The sequence below is a fragment of the Hippopotamus amphibius genome, chromosome 6, assembly GCF_030028045.1.
Source record: "Hippopotamus amphibius kiboko isolate mHipAmp2 chromosome 6, mHipAmp2.hap2, whole genome shotgun sequence".
Classification (NCBI taxonomy): Eukaryota; Metazoa; Chordata; class Mammalia; order Artiodactyla; family Hippopotamidae; genus Hippopotamus; species Hippopotamus amphibius.
In genome coordinates, this window is record NC_080191.1 from 19745097 (window position 1) to 19766889 (window position 21793).

The 21793-nt window shown below is 38.1% G+C and overlaps 1 pseudogene; it reads left to right on the forward strand.

Moving 5' to 3' along the window:
* Positions 1–19989: 19989 nt before the first annotated feature.
* Positions 19990–21400, forward strand: LOC130854864 (NACHT, LRR and PYD domains-containing protein 7-like; annotated as a pseudogene).
* The last annotated feature ends 393 nt before the right edge of the window (positions 21401–21793 follow it).

The window sequence follows — 21793 nt, forward strand, 5'->3', positions numbered from 1 at the left end:
CACTCTTCGCTAGGCTTTGTGCCAAGCAATTTGCACACATCATTTCCTTTGATCCTCACAGAATCCCTATCAAGGAGGACTTTTATCACCTCTTCTCCACAGAATGAGGAAATGGAGGGCCAGAGATATAAGTACTAGCTTATCCATTGAGTTATGCTCTTTCTTGCCTTCTACAATCTTCTTTGAACAAATAATACAAATATCAATAATCCATTGAGGTGCATTTGGCACCTCAAGTTTTATTGTCCTGATTTCTCTTATCTCTGGCCTTTATATAAGTGAGGACTAGTTACCCAGAAGTTAAATTTGGATCAGTTTCCCTTAACAAGAACAATACCTGATGCTTATCTGGTGCTCGTTAGTGCCAAGCATTAATCTGAGGACTTACATTAACATATATGTGTGTGTGTGAATATATATACATATGTGTGTGTCTGCATAAGCATATGTATTAAGTCATTATATTCCCATCTTATTCATGAAGAAATTGAGGCCCAAAATGGTTAAGAAATTCACCCAAATTCACATAGTAAGTGGCAGAACACACTTTTAAAACCACAATTTTGGAGCCCAGTTTCCAGAGTCTGAGCACTTGAGGGCTACATTTTTATAATCATTGATTCCCCAGGTTTCATCCAGAGAATAAAATCATCTTGATACCAGAATGTAAGCTCCATGCGAGGCTTTGTTTCTCACTACTGTATCCTCATCACCAGTTTACAGCAGGTGCTTAATAGATGCTGTGTATGTTGCATGAATGAATGGGTGGATTGCTGAGTACCAACTATGCCCAAGGTAAAATGCTTGGTAACTAGATAAACAAAAATGAACCAAGTGTGAATGAGTGAAATTATACTTAGTTGCTTTCTTGGTGTATTTAACACACATCCCTCTAAAGAATAACTACCATTAAAATTGACTTACAGGTATTCCTACCAGTAGATGTGCAAAATCTCCTAGTTTTGATCCTCTTTGTTGCATCTCAAAGTTGGCATGTTGTACATTTTAGTCCCACAACACTTTTCTTGGCCAAAGGGGAAGAATTGGTTGCTAGGCAGAAACAACATTTTTTCCACCGTGTGCCTCTCAGTTTTCCTGCTTCCTGGACATTTTGAGTTTCTTGAGGTTCTTCTTGTTAACTCTCTGCACACCCTCTCCCCTCAACTTTCCACTGCTGTCGGGGTCAATTACTAAACAACAGTTACTCAGTAACCCCTGCTTTATACAGAAATTGTCAGAAAAGTTTGCCTCTTGGAGCCAAATTGACATCCCCTTGACAGGAACTTTTTCACCTACTCCTCATTACTGAAATTCAGTTGGATACTCAACATGTCTTGAATTGTTCATACAACCTTTTTTTGAAGGACCCACAGCTGTGTTACCATAGCTTTCACCAGAGACAGCAATAAATTTATAGCATAAAGCAAATCATAATCATAAATACAATAATTAAAGCTTTTAATATCATTTTTAATGGTTTTAAGTAATATGAAGGAATATAATTAAAAGACTTCAGCATTAAAAAATAACAGAATCTTTAGTAAAAGTACTACTTGATAAGAATTGACATGTGTATAATTGTGTTTTCCATTAAGAGACCTTCAGTCATATTTTAAGAATGCTCTACTAAGTGTTAAAGAATGGAAGAGCTTGGAATAGAAAAAGTTCAGGTTGTGATTCTCAAACCATATATATACTTCAAGGTATTAGGTAGAGAAATGTGAAACCAGGAACAGGAGGCTTCTTCAAGGTGTGGTAATTCTGTGGTGTGTGTGTGTGTGTGTGTGTGTGTGTGTGTGTTTTGAATCCTTATTTTAAATTGAAAGAAACAAGCATATATCTGGAAAAGATAAAAACTCTAAATCGAAAAGAGAGATGCCACCCAATGTTCATAGCAACACTATTTACAATAGCCAAGAATGGAAGCAACCTAAGTGTCCATTAACAGATGAGTGAATAAAGAAGATGTGGTACCTATTTACAATGGAATATTACTCAGCCATAAAAAAGAAAGAAATAATGCCATTTGCAGCAACACAGATGGATCTAGAAATTATCATACTAAGTGAAGCAATTCAGATAAAGACAAATATGTGATATCACTTATATGTGGAATCTAAAAAAATGATACAAATGAACTTATTTACAAAGCAGAAATAGACTCACAGTCACAGAAAATGAACTCATGGTTACCAAAGGGGAAAGAGGGGGAGGGATAAATTAGGATTTGGGGATTATATATACTATACATAAAAGAGATAAGCAACAAGGACCTACTATATAGCACAGGAAATGATATTCAATATCTTGCAATAACCTACAATGGAAAAGAACCTGAAAAAAAAAATATATATGTGTGTGTGTGTGTGATTGTATATTTATATATATAACTGAATCACTTTGCTGTACACCAGAAATTAACACATCATTATAAATTAACTATACTTCAATTAAAAAAAAGAAGTGGGGATATGCTACAGAATATAATTCAATACTTGCCAAAAAGTTTAAGATAGAATAGGACAGTTGTTTGTAATTTGCCACTTGGGTCCTTATTCCTAGATTGCAGCCACCACCTACCTCTTCAACCTACCTCTCCATCTCACACTAGCTGGGATGTGGGATTGGAAGAGATATTTCCCTTATGCCATTATGAGTTCTGGGTCAACATATTTGACAATCACTGTGTGGTACACTTACTCTCTATATGGTGTGTGGGTTCATAATCAAACCATTCCTGATAAGGCAAGACTTTTTAATCCTCAGTAAAAATGCGTAAAAGTCATAAACCCTTTGAACAGAACTTTGAATCTACTTGGGGATCTTGAGATCAACTCAAATCAACCCCAAAGACCTGAAATGAATCACTGACAAATTGATAGGTGGATTAAAATTAGAAATGGTTTAAAAAAAACAGAAGGATTGCCATATATAGTCACATTGTGACCTCTTTCCTGTTAAATAAAATAAAATTTGTAAAGTGCTTCCTATAATAGTGCCTGGGCCATAGAAAGCGCTATGTGTTTGCTATTATGTTACTGTTTCTTGTTAAATAGTCAAGAATCAGAGCTCTCATCATAGCTAAAAGTCTTTTGGAATAATAGTTTCTTTCTGATTTTATGCAAATTATTACCATTTCTAATCACACACACACACACACAAACACACACACACACAATCTCCTCTAAGTACAAAACGTAACTTATTATTAATAAAGTCTGGATAAAATACATAAGAAAACAAATTACAATGAATATAAGCAGAGTCTTTCAATAGGTCATGGTATCAGCCTTTTCACGAAAGCTTGCTCTATAAAGCATATTGTACTTAGAGGATTCTGTAGCAGATATTTGCTGGGTTTTACTGCCTGGCAATTACTCTCCCTTCTTCTGAGACTAGTGCCCCAAGTTCCTATCGAGATATTACCTCTCCTCTCCTGTGTGCAATCTTTGGGACTGCAGAAAACAATATCTACCTTTTTCTCAAACAATGTTGAGCAGTGGAGCCAAGTCATTCAAACACTCTCTTCTCTCTGGGTCTCTAAATCTTGAGTGTAAGAGTCAAGAGGGAAAAAATATTGGAGCTGATTAATTGCAGTGGGCTTCCCTGAGAAGACAATCATATAAACTCTGCTACCTGGGTCCAAGGAGCTACTCAGGACCCTGCCTTCTGGGTTTGATGCTTCAGACATTCCTTCAGTTCCAAGAGCTACTCCATAAACTGGCAATAATTTTCTTTTTGTTTACTTTAGTTATAATTGGTTTTATTGCTTGAAACAAACAAATGCAGACAAACAACAAAAACAAAACAAAAACCCTTAATCAAGACAACCCCCCCCCCCCCCCGGAAAAATGAGAAAACAAAAACCCAATTGATTTTCTCTCCTCCTCTTTTTTTCCCTTCCCGCAGTATATGAATTATATAACTGAAATCTTTCAAAATATAACCTTAATTATCTGGATTTTAAAAACCTAGATATAAATTCTCAAAACACCAAGCAAATCTCTTCACTTTATGTTAAGCCATAGACTCCACCCAGAGTTTAGCTATTTGGTGGTAGGGGATGCCTAAATTAACATTGGTAATCTGTTTAGTCAGGCTCAGAGAGCAATTGCTCCCCATATAATCATTATGGTGGTTAGTGTCATGACTTTAGTACCTGGAATTCTGCAAATGTCTTCTGAATACTACACTGACTGTTCATAATTCAAATTGCCCCTTTAAAAAAATTTTGGGGGTTTGGTATTGTTTTGTTTTGCTTTTACTCTTTCCTACAGTTTTTATGCTAAAATTCTTTACAAGAATAAAAATATAAGCCTTCTACTTTCTGCACTAAACACCAAATTATATTCTGCCTCAAAGCATTATAAAACTTTATATATTCATCACTTCACTTTCAAAGACTCCCTTGACACCTCACATTCTACTAAACCTTTCTCATGGGCATTCCTGCTCTGAGTTCCCACAATTTTCCCCATTAGCTCCTGAGCCAAATGCCTCCTGCCTTTGGGAGAACTGCCATTTACTTTTTGGCAAGAAGACACTGGTTGATGTCTGGAATGCTACCAAATTTGTGTTTGCAAACCTTTCTCAAAGACCTTTGGATACAATCTCTGGCATTTCCAGGCATAAGCCTCTATTTTACTTCCTCCAAACATCAGAGAAGCTGCCACCAAAATATGCCAGCTTTGGTCACCAATGCTTTTCCTGAATATTCCTCAGAATACGTTCTGGCATGAATAACAATTTCCTGACTTATTTCTACAGTGGTTTCATCTTTAGGGATATTACCTCTAAATACTCAAAAACCTCTTTTTTTTTTTTTTTTCCCTGCTTTCATTTTTGTCTCAGACATTTGTTTATTTTGGTGTGCAAACTGCCAACTGCCACTTCTGCATTGCACACTTTACCTTGGGCAGTTTAATACATTCAGTCTCTGAAATTTTCTTTTCAATTTAGGGATTAACCTTTTTTAGTCTGATCTTTTATCTGTTCTCTTCTCCCTACTCATAATCACTAGTTCTTAATCACTGTCTTGATTCACTTTAGAAGCTCTATTTACCAGCTCTGGCTGCAGCTAGAACAATCAGATCTGACACTGAGCCCAGGTGTAACTTGGCCCATGTGCCATCTGGCCATAGGAACACCCCAGACAGGACTGGGGGTGGTTTCTGGCATTTTCCTGGACATGCTTTTTGGATTCCCTTGAGTCAGTCTTTCATAATTTCATAGTGCTTTCTATGATTACTGTCAGGTTTTAGACCATAGCAGCCAGCCAGTGAAGGTCAAGAATGCCTTAAAAACAAACAAACAAACAAAAAACAACTCTCATTTCAGGCCAATATATTACTATGTGTTTCTGACTCTGAGAGTTCCTTCCTTTCCAATGACAAAGTAGAGCGATTAACCCATTGGAGGCTCCTTGACATTTCCCTTTCCTTCAAATCCACACCAACCCAGCATGAGACCTGCCAATTCTGCCTCTTCAATATTCCTTACATTAGTTGACTTCTCTCCATTTCCCTAGGTTACAATGTGTATCACCTCTTGTATGGACTACGGACATTGCTTTGTAAGCGGTCCACCTGGCACTCACTTTTGATCCTTTCAGGTCACTCATGATGCAGCGGCCCAGGGATTCTCACAGTTATTCCCAGGACTGGCAGCATCAGCATCAGCACCTCCTGGGATCTTGTTAGAAATGCAAATTCTCCCACCCAAATCTTGACATATGGAATCAGAAATTCTGGGGTGAGGCCCAGCAATTCATTTTAAAAAGTCCTCCAAGTGATTCTGACATACACTTTTCAAACCACAGATCACATGTTACCCTTCTGTTTGAAGATATGGATTCCAATTGTTTTTAAGATAAATTAAAAAGTCTTAATGTGGCTTAAACAGTTTTGGATGATGGGGACCTTGCCTCTGTCTCCAGCCTCAGTGTGTGACTAACTCCCTTTTGCATTCTCTGCAATGCCTTGCTTGGCCCTCTTGACTAGGGTCACTGCACCAGCTTACTGCAGCAGCTCTTCCCTCCCCCTAAACAGTTTCCTGCTCTCTTTCTTGATTTACTCCTTTGCACTTTTCACGTCTCAGCTCCTCTGGAGGTTGCTTATGGAAGGATCCCTGACAATCTCCCAACACCCCTCACTGTCCAACACACACACACTAAATCAAAGGTCCTAGGTACGTGTTTCATAGAACCATGTGTCATTTTTGCATAGCACTTAGCACAGTAGCAACTTTACCTATACTTGTGTGGCTATTTGATTAATGTTGTTGCCTCTGTTCCACCATGACTAGGCTCCTATGGTAGATATTGGGTGTTTTTCCTCAGTATTTAATCCCTAGTGCCTAGTCAGACCTGGCATATCCTTGCTCTCAACAAAATGTTTTTGGATAACTAACAATTATTGAGCATTTGCAGTGTTCTGGGCATCAGGCTAAAATTTTATAGAGATTTTATCATTTAATCCTTGGGAAAAATATATTTCCTTTTGTTCATTTAACAAGTAAGTATGCATCACTTTCTCTGTGACATCACGGTTCTAAGCACTTAACAAATTTTAATTGCTTTAGATCCCATAATGCCTGGTTGAAACATACTCTACAATTATATTCACTTTTACAGATGAGGAAACTGATGCCTATCTATTTGTCTCATGTCATACAGTCAGTGGTCAGTCAAAATGTGGACACTAGTGGTTTGATTCCAAAGTGTGTTGCTTTAAAAATACACATTAAGTATTGGGATTCCAGCTTATACTGCAAAGAATGCTATGAATTATAGGGCTTAAATTTTATTTTATGACATATATTACTCTGGAGCCATTGGTCACCAGAACAATCTAGATTCATCAACACTTCTCTCCCGGCTCTTATTGCAGAAACCAATGGCTGGGAACAGTGGGTCCAGACTACTAGAAGTTTCAGGTAAAGCTCCTCCTGCTCCCAAGAGCGTGTGGAGGGGTAAATCAGGGCACGAATGAGGATAGTTGTTTTTTTTTAATTATTTGGGTGTTTATAAGGCAATCCAATGAATACCAAGGATATTGACACATTGGTAATTGCTAATCCGAGGCCTCTCTGATAGTTATACTCCTGCTAGCCACATTCTCTTTCAGATGAATCCCTTATGTGTTGCTTTGTTGAGTCAGCTTTGAAACTCAACTAACCTCAAAGAGCTAAATAGCCTAAAAACAATAAAGGTAGTGAGAAAAGGAATCATTTGAATAAAATTTTCAGTTATATCCCAGAGTTTGTCCACATAATGTCATCGGTTAGTATTTTCAAAGGATTTACAGGTACTCATTTTAACCATTCCTTAAAACTTAATAAGGAATTTCTTCTCTATAAATTTTTGAATTCTTAATTCCCTGGATCTCACCAGACTACTACTGAATATATAAGGCCATATGCTTTGAATCACCACAGTTTGATAGTTTGATTTCCATCAGTCTTACTACCAGGAATGTCTCTTCTTCAAGGTGTTCCTCAACTGTCTCTGTGAAAGATTATGCGAGTTTCACATGGACCCCAACCAGTCTGGCAGCAGCAGTCCCCATCTACCATTTGTCCTTCTTTATCATGTGGCTCCACTAGTCTGAGAATCCACTTGATGCAGCTGCATTTCTCGTCCTAACTATTCAATGTGTGGACCTAGAAACACAAATGCAGCTTTTCCCTGACCTCTAACCTTCTGGGTGCAGAATTTCTGGGTTCACATCACAGTCGGAAAACCAGCTATCTGAATCAAATTTGGTCACTGACTCCAGCATCTTTGAATGTGCTGAGACACTCACAACGTTTCTCCCAGAACATTTCCTTCAATTTCTGGTCCTCTATCTGCTAATAGTACAGGCTTTATTCTTTTTTATAGGGCAAGTGAGTGAATCCACAGGAGAAAAACTGCTTAACTTCCTTGGCTCTTTCCTATACCCTTCTCCCCAACATTAAATCCTTGCTCTTCCAGCTACAAAAACAAAAATGAAAACAAAAAACAAAGCACATCATGCATATCGAAGGATGTTAACAGATACTAAGAAGGAGGCTGCCAGAATGAAAGAGAGAATATCTACCTATAGAGAGAAACATTGTATTAGACGATACATTGCTATGACAACAGTTTCTGCATCAGACCAAATTCTGAAAGCTGATCATCTTTTGAACTCATGTGAAACTAATTAGCATCAGCTTTACTGGGATTAAATAAAAACAGATCACTGTAGTTAACGAGGAGCTTCTGAAACTTCAAGTTAAATCTATAATAAAAAAAACTGGCCAATAAGAACTAAAATAGAAAGGATGGGCCACAAGAAGTCAACAGCCTAAGAGACAACATGATAAAAGTGTGACTTGGAAGATTGTAGGGAAAAAAGGAATCTGAAAATGAACTGATTGATTAACATACTTAATAGAAGATAATATTATTAGAAGAAAGGTGGAAAGGGAGAAATTAGGAGTAAAAATTCCAAGAGTGAGAAACTTTTAATATTATAGATACAAGTACTACAGTCTTTGGAGAGCAAGATTTCTATCATATCATGGTAATTCAACTGTCCCCTTTGGCTTCTTTCCTTGTAGCTGAATGAAACATCCTCAAGGGTCACCTGTCTTATTCTGTATCATTCCTAATAAACAATCTTTTGAATATTTAGTTCACCAAGTAGTTGAATACTCAGAAGAAAATGCCATATTTGGTGAACTTGATAGAGAAAATGTAGGGCATCAAAAGAGAACACATCAAAAGATAACACTCTTGTGTCCCTCCCTTTCCCCATAGTGGAAAAGACAACTGTCCTCACATCTAAGGCTGATCCCCCCTCATAATTCTGGAATCTGAATGAGTAATTTGACCTCATTCCATTTATTATCCCTGATTTTTCCTACATCTTTAGTTTTGATATCTCTAATTGTTGTTTTCTATTAGTATTTAAATATTATTACAGTTCTCTTATCTTCTATTAAAGAACCTTCACCCTTCCCCAAACTGTTCCTCTGTTCTATTTTTGCATAGTCACATCATCCATACACCTTCCTAAGTTTCCAGTCGGAAATCATGATTTATTCCTTTCACTCCCTTAACCTGACATCTAGTAGATTACTACAATTAGTCAATTGAAATGCTGTAACATTTATTAATCTCACTCTCTTTCTCCATCTTTCTGCCACTTCCTTGTTTAGATCTGCATCACTTATTTCCTGGATTGTTGTAATGAACCATTAACTGTTATCACTTGATACTGGTCTTGCTTTCCTCCAATTCATAGTAAACACTGTGACTTGAGTGGTTTTTGTTTTTTTTTTCTTTCATTCTCTCTCTTTCAAAAAAGTTTTATTATAGAATTTGTGCTGGGGAAGAAGGTGTTAAAGCAGCTGGCCTGAGATCCCACCTATTACCAGGGAGATGCTCCTGGGAGTGGGAAGGAAGAAGGCAGGTGACCTGGTCTAATGCCCTTGAAAACATGATAACTTGACCCCCTGGGGCCAACAGACTAATATTTGCTGTAAGGGAGAATTTTTATCTATGAAATACTTTGAGGAAGATGTTTTTGGTTTAGAATTCCTTACTGTAAACAAACATACACTTGTATGGATTTATGAGTCATGGCTCCCTGGAGAATGTTACATAAGCTATACAACTCTCAAGTATAAAATGGAGATGTTTCCTTATATGATACCTTATTTACCAAAACACTTCAGGTATATGTCTGAATTTATTTCAAGGTTATCTAGTCTATTCTACTGATCTGTTGATTATGGCATGCTTTAAATTGTTTATACAATTTTCCTCCTCATAATTGTTTTCTTTAATTGTATATATCCTGTTTATTCTTCCAGATAATAACAGAATTACTTTCACCAAGTCCATCCCTGAAAAAAAATCTTGTATTTTGGAGAAATATTTCATTATGTATATTTAAATTATTTGAAAAAAATAACATACCAAAATTATTTGTTCTTCTCAATGAAAACGTGCTATGTCACTCTTTTAAAATTGTTTCTATCCTGGGTAAATACTGGTGGTGTCTTATGTATAGAATATTTATTTTTCTGAGGCATTTCATGTTTTTGCTGGCCTTGTCACTGTTAACATATTTTTCCTCCTCATATCTCCTAATTATTTCTGAAATAGAAAAAAACTAATGATTTTGTGTTTTCATATTTTATTGAAACACTTTAAAGAACTATTAATTTTAAGAATTTTTTGTTGATTTTATTGTTATTAAGATATATTTGCATAGCCCTTGTAAACAATAATATTTTCTTTACAGTTTCCATAGGTAAAATACATTGTTTATGACAGAATTTTTGGAATGACATGAAACAACAAGAATGATGGTTGGCTTCTTTAGCCCATTTCTATTTCTATTTCTAAGTGACTGTGTCACTTCTGACTATTTTATAAGATAGAGATACTGTTCTCATTTTAAGGAAGCTGCTTTCTAGTGCAACTTTAAATCAATTACTGATTCTGTTTTCTCATTGGCTTGTTTCAATTAAGTGCTTTTTCTTCGAAAAGTATCCTATGATTTTTTTATTTGGTTTTTGATTTGTTATAATATTAACATATTTCCTTACATAAATCTTCCTTAAATTATTGGCACAACATTATTTTTCTGTACAAATTAGTGCTGATATTTATTTAGGTATTTTTTCATCCATATTCATAAGTAAGTGTGTATTTTTTTGCTATGGGCTTCTCTCAATTAAGTTTTGGTATTAAGGCTAGGCTAGATCATATAAGCATTGCACTGTTCCTAACACATTCTAAAAACAAAATAAATGCCAACTGTTGTTCTTAATATTTATTTTAGGCATTAGGTAGTATTACTGAGAACGTTTTGTAGCATGAAGATTATTTTTCCTTGAGAATTTGAAACCAATTGATCCTAGTCGCACTCTTTTTTAGTTATTTGATAACATTTCCAATTTCTTTTATTTATATATTTATTTTTTTTCTTATCACTTGAGTTAATTTTGATCATTTGCATTATCCCAGAATTGTCCATGGCATCAAGATTTTTAAATATATTAACATCTCACTGCATGTTGTACTCTTTAAAAATAACGACAGCGGAGCAACAACAACTTCCTCTGATTTTATTCTTAAGTCATTTCCCTTCTGTCTAATTTATTTATCCTTAAAGAAATCAGATGCAAAACTACCTTCACTTATAGACTGAATGTTTATGTCCTCCCCAAATTGTCTATGTTTAAGCCCTAATTCCCAGTGTGGCTGTATTTGAAGATGGGTCCTTTAACGAAGTAATTACAATTAAATTAGGTTGCAAGGGTGGGACCCTGGACCAAAAGGATTAGTGTTCTTATAAAAAGGGACACCAGAAAGCTTTTGCTCTTCTCCCTGCCCTTGCAAACTCACAAAGAGGAGGTCATGTGAGCACACAGCTAGAAGGTGGCCATCTACAACCCAAGGGGAGAGCTCTCACCAGGCACCAACTCTGCTGGCACCTTAATCTTGAACAGCTAGCCTCCAGAATTGTGAGAAAATAAATTTCTGTTGTTTAAGCCTCCCAAGTCTGTGGTATTTTATTATGGCAGCCCTAGCAAACTAATGAACCTCCTCATCCAAGACTTTTACATTTTGACAGTCATTTTATCATGAATGTTTGTCACAGCACTTACTTTATTGTATTGCTCAATCAATACTTCTTATATGAATGAAATCAACAAAAAGTTATATCCCTCCTTTTGAATGAATAAACTCACCATTCGGTTACCTGCGCATATATATTAATGTGACAGATTATCTCTTGGTGCACTGACAAAATCTTTTTTTTCTGAGCCTGGAAAGGAGAGGAACAAATCCTAAATGTCTTCCCTTTGGTGCCTGAGGGCCAGTAGGTGTCAGTGTTATCTATTTGTCTCTCTTTAACTTTAAAATAGTCCAAACATAGTAGATACAAAGGTAACAAATGATTCACTTTGTGTTCACCTATGACTCAAACTTGTCTCTTACTTTTATGCTATATGAAATAAGTGCTAGAGCATATCTTTGAACAAAAGTGAAAAGGAAGACCATCCACTGGCTTGTGGACTGTGTGGGGCAGATGGCATGTTGTTTCGTGACTGAGAACACCTGTTCTGCATAGAGTATGCCTGGTTTCCAATCCTGAATCTACCTCTGGCTCTCTGTGAAGATTTCCAGCAATATCCTCAACCTGCCCGTGTGTCAGTTATTCATCTGAAAAATAAGAAGAACACCTACCTGCCAGATTTGTGCATGTAAAATGAATTGAAACATGTAAATTACCCGGAACAGCCCTTGGCACATAGCAGGCACCCAGTAATTATGAACTGTAATATTTGCCACATATACATGTGTAGAGCTTAAGACATAGGCTTTTTTGTTACTGAATATGAAATTGCCACATATAGCAGTAGCAATAATACACTTTGCACTTCCTCTGAACGACAGGGTTGCAGAAGATTTTTCGTGGGATAACCTAGTCACTTAACCACTAAGCAATCAGTCACCTCTCACAAAAAAGGAAATGGTATTTTGCAGCATGAATGTGTCACTACTTGTCATTGGCCACAATGCAAAAGGCAATTTGCTCCATTTTAATTTGATTTTGTTCCATCTTTTAGAGTAATTACTGGACAATTATTTTGTCATAAGCTATATGCTCAACAGGCAAATCTGGCTCCATGAGATTAAGAAACTCATTTTCTCTGATGTGCTTTGCCCCCTCTTTGACCTTCAATTTCTGAAAACATATTTTTCAGGTGTTCTTTTTAGAAGTGATTTTTCACCCTTTTTCATTTTCTTACTTGCCATTGTTTTTCTGTACTGAAATTCCATTTTTTTCTCACAGCCTGCAAACTAAATGACCCCAAGCTTTGCACATAGCAAATGCTTATTAAATATGTTTTTAAAGTTCCTGTGCTTATGTGACATGGTGTCATAAATGGGTGATACGATGAATATAAGTAAGCTGCCTTAAAGAACTCATAACCCAAAAAAAGAAGTGGTAAAGTAAAATACAAATCCTATTGAATAATATATACTTGAAAAGATTTTATCTTAATGAGAACAACTTTCCTCCCCTGAGCCTTCATGGTCACTGTGCATCTCTCCAACACAGCACCACCTACTTAGAAGGGTGGTTGTGAAGACATAGGAGGTAAAATAAAACAGAGTAATAGTTTGAAAGCTATGTACACATTTTTCTTTTTGAACTTTCTCAGTACATGACCTTAATCCTAGCTGACCTGTCTATCTAACCTATCTTGGGGGGTGAAGTGGGATAGGTAAGGTAGGATTTATTTGAGAAGAAATAAAAAGAGAAAGGAGAACATAATTTTCAGCTTCTGACATGTAGTACCAGATGCAAGCTCAGTTACTATGTTGAGAGGAGATTTTTCAAATGCATTTATTCTCTTTTTAACATATCAAGGTCTAAGACTGAAGGAAACTCTCTGGGGTTTGGCCTAAGTCGGGGTGTCAGATAATTGAGGTTGATATTAAAAACAGAGAGGAGTGGGAAGGCCTCTTAAAAACCACAGGAAATGTCAAAGTCAACTTGTCCAGGGTGGTCAGACACCTGAGATCTTGAGGGACAGCCTTCCCAAGGATCCCTTGGTTCACCCTTGATATAGGTGGATGAGATATGGCTGGGAAGCTTGCTGAGGGTGGGGAGTTCCATGATGTGGTAAGGTGGCCCTACACGGCTGAGACTGGGTGGCAGCCACAGCCAGACCCCTGAAAGGTCTTAGCACTCAAGAAGCTGAAGGAAACCCATGGAAATCAGGCTGTTCCACTGTGTGTCATTACTGGTGATGAAATAAAAACTCATATTTTAAGACAAGAAAAATTTAAACATGTTTCTCTGCCTGTTTGGGCCTCCTTCCTCCCTTCCAGTGTGCTATGTGCATCTGCCCTATGCGTTAACCAGACGAGCCCAACGGCAGAAACACCTGCTCAACCATAAAGATCAATTATTCTTTTTCTGGTGCCAGCCGTGTAACTCCTTAGCAGACATTTTTTCCTCAATCCTGTAAGGGGCCATGATGACCCTTTTATGTGCAGACATCTTTGGTGAACCTTATGTACAATGCCAATATATCATTTCCCTTAAAGACAACAATTGGTGCAGAACAGGCTGGTCAGAATATCTGGGGAGATACTGGGGTGCACCTAATGGGAGTTCTTAGCTTAAATACTTACTTATGACATTATTAATGTTACTGTGTTGTACTCTGTCTATTTTACAAGATTGTTTCTAGCATTACCAAATGTGTGACTGAGCCTCTGATAAAATTAATAATGATTTGATGACTTGAAAGGATCGGCCAAATATATAGTCCTATAAGATCAATGATTGAAATAGCGTAGCTCTTAGAGATACAAAGAAGTAACACCAGGAAATCTTATCCTGGACCCTAACAGGATAGTAAGACAGGTGGTCAGAGAATTTTTGGCTACTGTCAACAAGGCTAGCCCAGTAATAGCACATTGAGTGGCCTCATGATGGAATCCTAGCCTGACCTGGGAATGAGCATTCCTAGCATCGTGGGACACATTGGTCTCCCAAACCTTCATTGAAATTAAGACTGAAAGTGAAGGGACTGTACAATAAAGACTGTATCCCACCCTCTCATTGTATAAGAATGAAGTCATTATCCACTGCAGTCACTGACCTACAGTACACCCTGAAAAGAATTCAGGGTGAAGGTCTTTGTGTTCTAGGAAAAGTGACAGAACTGGCCCTCAGATAGATGTTTTAGGGAGAAATTTTTAAGAACTCAGCTTCATACATCTTCTCATACTTAGAAAAGCACTAAAACCATTGACAGCGAGGGAGCCGAGGGTCTTCATCCCTCAGCCATTTGCATTCCCTTTTGTTTTTCAGTTTCGTCTGGCACCGCACATGCCCATGGGTCCTCTGACAGACCGGCTTCTTCATCAAAGCTATCATCCGAGCCTTCAGGAGTTTGTAGAGGCTCTAGTACTGACTCCTTGACTAAGTTATCTGTTCTCACGAATCGCAGTAACCTTCTACCAAGACGTGTGCTTGATTGCATGTACACCTGGAAAAAATCAAATATGTACTGCCCCGCCCCCCACCCCCTTTACCTCTTTGGTAAAGTTCTCAGAGCTTTCTGAAAGGCTGCCTCCTGGGTTATAATCCTCAGGCTGGCTCAACTAAAATTTTCCATCTCTTTCTTCGATGACTATTGATTAATTTTTTGTCAACACTGGGAAGTCCCAGGTCACAATTATCCCAGCCTCAAACTTAAACCATCAGGGCAAGCCAGAAGCAGGTAGACAAGAAGCATGGTCCTGAGGTTAGAAGGTGTCAGAAAGATGCTTTCCTGTTTTCTCTTGCAAGGAGGTTTTATCTGAGGCTCTGAGAAAAGCAGGGGAAAGGAGAGAATATCTGAGAGAATAAAACATTTAAAATGATCAAAATGAACTGTTTCAGTCAAGGGGCAGCCAACTATATAGCTGGTGGCCAAATCTAGCCATTGCCTGCTTTGTAAATAAAGTTTGGCTGAAAGCAACCGCACCCATCCATTTACTGTCTACGGCCACTTTTATGCTATAATGACAGAATTGAATAGTTGCAGCAGAGATCCCATGGCTCACAAAGCCTGAAATATTTACTACCTGGTCCTCTGCAGAAAAAGTTTGCAAGCCCTGGTCTAAAGTTTCAGGTAGAACTTATTTTAAAATGTAATGTGAGTTATTTATCTTGCTATTTGATGGCTCAAGTGGAATGCCAGAGTTCAGCAGTGAACTCTGTATTTTCTCTTTACTGCTAGTAAAATATACATTAAATGAAGTGCCCGTGACCTCTCTATATAAGTAATTATCACTGCTAGCCACAGAGTAGGTGCAGCATTTGATGACTGAATTTATAAATTTTTCTCTGCTTTTTCAAAGTAACTATATTTCTTATATATTTCTTAGCAGATACTGTTAGTGTTGGAGATGTACTTAGTTGAGACAGAAGGTGAAAGTCGGGCAGGGATAAAATGAAAATAAGAGTTCCTTGTCTTTACTCAGTGAACGCAGAGCTGAGTGTGCTGGCTGGGAAGCAGATGGGGCCATGGCCTCCTAGAGGCACTATAGTTTTTCTCTCTGATGAGCTCTAAGATTTAATTCTGAAACCATAGCCTCAGGGAAGTGGGAGCCAAAAGGGCATTCCTTTAACTTTAAATAGTCCCTGTAAGAGTCCTGATATCTTGTTGAGACGTTTTCTCAGTCCAGCTTCAAGGAAGAAGCCCTGAAACCTAGCTAACTTCTAACTCTTAAAGCAAAGTCATGATTGGCATAGCAACACAATTTAGTCCATGGCAATGTTTTGTATAAGATCTTGAAATATTTTGGAATAAAAAATCCCTCTGGATAAATGAAAACTTCAGACTTTTATCATTAAAAAAAAAAAAAGAATGGCAGAAAGAAATCATGTGTATGAAATGGTTTGCATGCTATTTCAAGGGACATTTTTGTGGGATGATTTCTTTTTGTGGGTTAATTTGTTCAGAACTGGGCTCTATTATTCACAGATCACTTTCTGTGAGTTCTTCTTATCTTCCCCATTTTATTTCCATCTTCTTTAACCTCTCTAACCTACTCACAATTCCTGTGTTCACTTTATTACCTTTTTCCTGGTTCCATATAAAAATACAATGATAAAAGGAGAAAAATAAGATTACAATGTGTATATCTTGTTATTGTGGCAGTGGTCAGCTTGTTTAATTTGGGGACCCTTGTGTCTATTTCTAGTCAGGAGAAAAACTCTGGCAGATACTATGCTGTTTAACCTCTGATTCCAAGTTATTCTATACTTAACTGGTGAACGATAACTGTTCTTTTTCAAGAGACTTCTGCAATGGAGGTTTTTTTAGGTATAACTTACATCTTTCTTATTGCCATTTGAAACCACTCAATTTAATTATTTCTCTATGTGGATGGAAAACATTTGACCAACCCTTTTACAGAGTTTCTTATATTCTTGAAAACATCAATAGTTATTAACAACCCTCAGCTATCCTTTCTTCAATAGTAATCTAAGTTTCTTTAACATCTCTGCATAACGATTGGCTGCTCTTTAAGTACAAAGCTGTGACTGTTAGGACATGAATTTCACTTTTTGGCCAACTAAAAAATGTCGCTTGTCATCTGATTCTACAAGAATGAAGTCACTAGCCACTGCAGTTGCTAACCTTTAACACACCCTGAAAGGAGTTCAGGGTGGAGATCAGGAATGAGGCATTCTGTGCTCTGGGAAAAACTAGTAGAACAAGTCTTCAGATAGGTATTTTCAGAAAATATTATGGACCCAATTTCTTGCATCTTCTCATACCTAGAAAAGCACTAACGTCATTGAGACATCTGCTTAACAGCAACCTTCGCATGACTAGCAGCAACCTTCTACCAAGATACGTGCTTGATTACACACGCCCCCTTCACCAAAATCACGTTTATACTGACCTCTCCTGCCACCTCTTCAAAGCAGTTTCTCAGAGCCATATGACAAGCTGTCTCCCGGGCTATAGTCCTCAGTAAACCCCCAATAAAACCGAACTCATAGCTCTTACGTTCTGTGTTTTTTTTTGTTTTTTTTTTTCCCAGTCAACAGTTTTGGCAACCAGGAAGGGAACCAGAGCAGACGTTTCTCCTTTGCCTGAACTCTATGAGGATCCGAGCCTTGGTATCAGTAGAGGCCTCTTGTGCCCATTCACCTCCTCGGAAAGTCAAGAAGAATTTGGGTCAATCTTTCTTGGTTCTCCGATCTTCCAATTATCAGGTGATGATCCTGAGTTTTATTTGGCCCTGTATAAAAGGTATCTGGCCCCCCCGTTGAAAGATACTAAAGGGTGCCACTCCAGTTGAAAGATACTGGGAAAAAGGCACCTTTGCTCAGTTGAGAGACACTGAACAGTCTAAACTGGAGGACAGATGAGAGGCTGGCCTAACATCGTTCCTAAATTAGGGGATATCAGAAAGCCAGCCTCCAACTAACATCCCAGTTAGGTTTATGTATTTATAAAACTTATACTTACAAGTATTTACTTAATTGAAAGTTAAAAGAAAACCTCACATTGAAAATGGACAAAATGGGGTTCTTTTATTGCATATGCAGTTAAGTTAGAGAAAGCTGGCTTTATAAAAAACATCTTTTTGGAATTCTGACCCTAAGGGAACAAGTCCTTCTAGGAGAAATTTGCATTTCTCTCCCTGTGCCTTGAGAAGTAAATGTTTTAACAGGGGTCTCAGGAACACTACCTGGATCATTTCTAAATCTTGAGATTGAAGGAAAAAAAAATGAGAGAAAAGAGGCCTTTTTAAAACTGTTACTATAAACTAGGGAGTTTTATAATACTTGATTCATGATTAAGTTTAAAAAGTGAAGCTATGAGATCTCTGATTGTGTCTGTCTATATGCCTATGTGTGCATTGTAAATACATGTCTTCACCTCTAGCAGGTATTACCAAAATTAATTTGTAAATGAGTGCTATTTAATTGGCTTAGGAAATTAAGCAGTTATATAAACTCTCAGAAATATAAAAGAAATTAACCCAAATGAATTTCAGTTTCAGGTGAACTGGGAAATATTCAGTATTAAATTATTATTTGTCATTGAAGTTAAAGTTTGTTGGTTTAATTAACACAGCCATGCCTTTAGAGTCATCACTAGTAAATGTAATAATTTAATTGTATCTAGGTTTACTAGAAGTCAAATAAGATCTTATTATATCTGTTGCAAATATAAAATAAACTGATAGGATGAAAACTTATAAATATATTACATGTAAATGAGAAAATAGTTTTTAGGTAAGCTCCTTAGGAATAATTATGTTTTAGGACTGTCTACTTAAAAAATATTCTCTCCAGATATTTGGCAACTTGAAACTTTATAGAGTTTTGCTACTTTGTTATATGATTGAAGTTTATTAAATATCTAGGTCATTCCCAAATAAGATACTGAAAAATTAATCACTGAACACTAGCTTCCTTTTACAGAGAAACTAAAGATATTTAGCACTATTAATAAATATGTTTGGTGCCACATCTTTTGTACGAAAACACATATTTTTAGAAATTATAGATATTTGTTTGCTAATACACAGAATGCTAATGTAAAATTGCTTACTTTTTAGTTTTCACTAGAAATTAAAGTTTTTAAGAGTTGAAGATTCTAATATGTAATTAAAGCTACTGGAAATAAGGGAGACATTTCAGTATACAAAGAGAGTAGGATGTGTGTTTTCAGTAAAAGAAAGTATGAGAAACGAAAAAGCATTTTGTTAAGTGAAAAGAAAGTAATTTGTCTTAAAGTTGGTTATTTCTAAATAGGAAAGAACGTAAGGGACAAACTAATATGGATACAGAAATTTGTAGGAGGTTTGTGAGAGCAAAAAAACATCTTTAGAATGGTATTCTATGTGTGGTCAGAACTGACTAAGATTAGAATAAATTTAGTTGAGTTTTAATGTTAAAGGTACTGTGGTACAAACCTGAATTTGGTTTCTCTCTCTATTAAGAGGACAATGTTTTATTAAAATATTGATCTGCTTTTATTTTTTATTATTTTGTGTGTGTGTGTGTGTGTGTGTCAAGCTCACTTTAATTTGTATTTTGCAGAGCTGACTCAAGTACAGGAAGATGTCACAAACCCAGGAGAAGCAAAAGAAGGTTTGGAAGGAGAAAGGCAGGTCTGTATCCTATCTATCCGGAGTGAGTTTGGTGTCAGGTGGTTCTTTATAGATCTCATTTCTCCTTTTTTTTTTTTTTTTCTTTTCCTACATAAAACAAAGTCTTTTCCCTAACGAATAACCAACTATATCTTGTCTATCTCCTACCTCCTATCACTGAAGGTAAACAAGATAAATACAGAAATATATTGAAGAAGAAGTTCTGGCAACTCTGGAAGAACTTATGGCCTGGAGCCAGTGAAAATGTAGATAGTGTCACCCTGAGATATGAGACCCTGATCCCATTCTGTAACCCTAAAATGCCTGCAGGGCCATTTCCACACACTGTGGTGCTGCACGGTCCTGCCAGCATCAGGAAAACCACATTGGCAAAGAAGTTAATGCTGGACCGGACACAGGACAACCTGGTGAAGACATTCAACTCCACCTTCCATCTCAGCTGCAAGGACCTCAACCACAAGGGCATGTGCACTTTTGCAGAGCTGATATGGGAGAAAGGGCCAGATCTGCAGGATGCCATTCTCCAGATGCTCACCCAAGCACGGAAAATCCTCTTCATTGTCGATGGTTTGGATGAGCTGAGTCCCCTCGGGGGCACTCATCCATGACATATGTGGCTACTGGGAGAAGAGAGGCCTGTGCCCATCCTCCTGGGGAGTTTGCTAAAGAGAAAAATGCTACCCAAGTCTTCTTTAGTGATCACCACTCGACCGGGAGCCTGAGGGAGCTCCAGCTCTTGGTGGAGCAGGCACTCTTCATAAAAGGGGTTCTTGGAGCTGGACAGGAGGGCATGTTTCTTGATACACTTTAGAGTCAAGCCCTGCGCGCTTTTGACTTGATCAAGAACAACGCAGCTCTGTCCCACATGGGCTCAGCCCCCGGCGTGGGCTGGATCGTCTGCACGTGTCTGAAACAGCAGATGGAGAAGCAGGGAGACCCCGCCTCGACCTGCCAGACCACGTCCCTGGTCCTGCGTTTTCTCTTCAGCCAGTTCGCGCCAGCTCACAGCAGCTTCCCCAGAGTTTGCCTCCAAGCTCCCATGAAGTCTGTGTGTCTTTTGGCTGCTGAGGGCACATAGACGCAGACATCTGTGTTTGATGGAGAAGACCTCAAGAGACTTGGGGTAAAGGAGTCTGCCCTCTATCCTTTCCTGGACAAGAATATTTTCCAGAAGAGCACAGACTAGGAGGGCTGCTACTCTTTCATCCACCTGAGTGTCCAGCAGTTTCTTGCTGCCATGTTCTATGTCTTGGAGACTGAAGAAGAGGAGGAGGAGGAGGAGGAAAAGGAGGAGGAGGAGGAAGAAGTGGGTGGCCACAGGTGGAGCATTGGGAATATGCAGAAGCTGCTGTTCAAGGAAGAAAGACTAAAGAACCCCAAGCTGACCCAGGTCGGGTACTTCCTATTTGGCCTCTCCAACGAAGAAAGGGGGATGCAGCTGGAGACAACTTTTGGCAGTCCAGTATTGAAGGAGGTCAAGCAGGAATTACTGAAAATGCAGATCGACCTCTTCCAAATGGGAAGAAACCCTTCTCAATGATGGATGCGAAGGAGATTTTGTACTGTTTTTAGGAATCTCAGGAGGAGGAGCTTGTGAAGGATGCAATGGCCCCCGTCAAAGAGCTGTCCTTTCTTGCCGCGACTTCATTTTCTGAATTCCACTGGAGTCATTTATCCTCCAATAAAGTCGTGGATCAATCGTCAAGGTGATGGTGAACTTTCGAGGATCCTTCTCCGTGATGGGAGTTGTTGAGTTAGATGTTATTTTAGCCGTGGTTGAGCCTCTCACTCTCCACCTGACGATGCAGACCATTTGGCTCAATGCCCCTCTAACGGTCGCTCATTGACAGTTGCTCGCTTGGGGGCGGGGCCCACTGTAGCACCGACCAATGGCTGAGCAGGACCTCTATCACTGCTCTCTAACTGTCGGGCATAGGTGGTCTCCCTGTAACCAGTAACCTGTTCCCTGGTAACAGAGGTGGGGGGTGGGGAGGTGCGTAACAGCCCACAGCAATGGCCAAGGGCTAAGGGTTGTGAACTGTAGTGCTCTACTACAAAACCACCACCTCTAATTCCAAAATATTTTTCATTACCGTGAAAGTT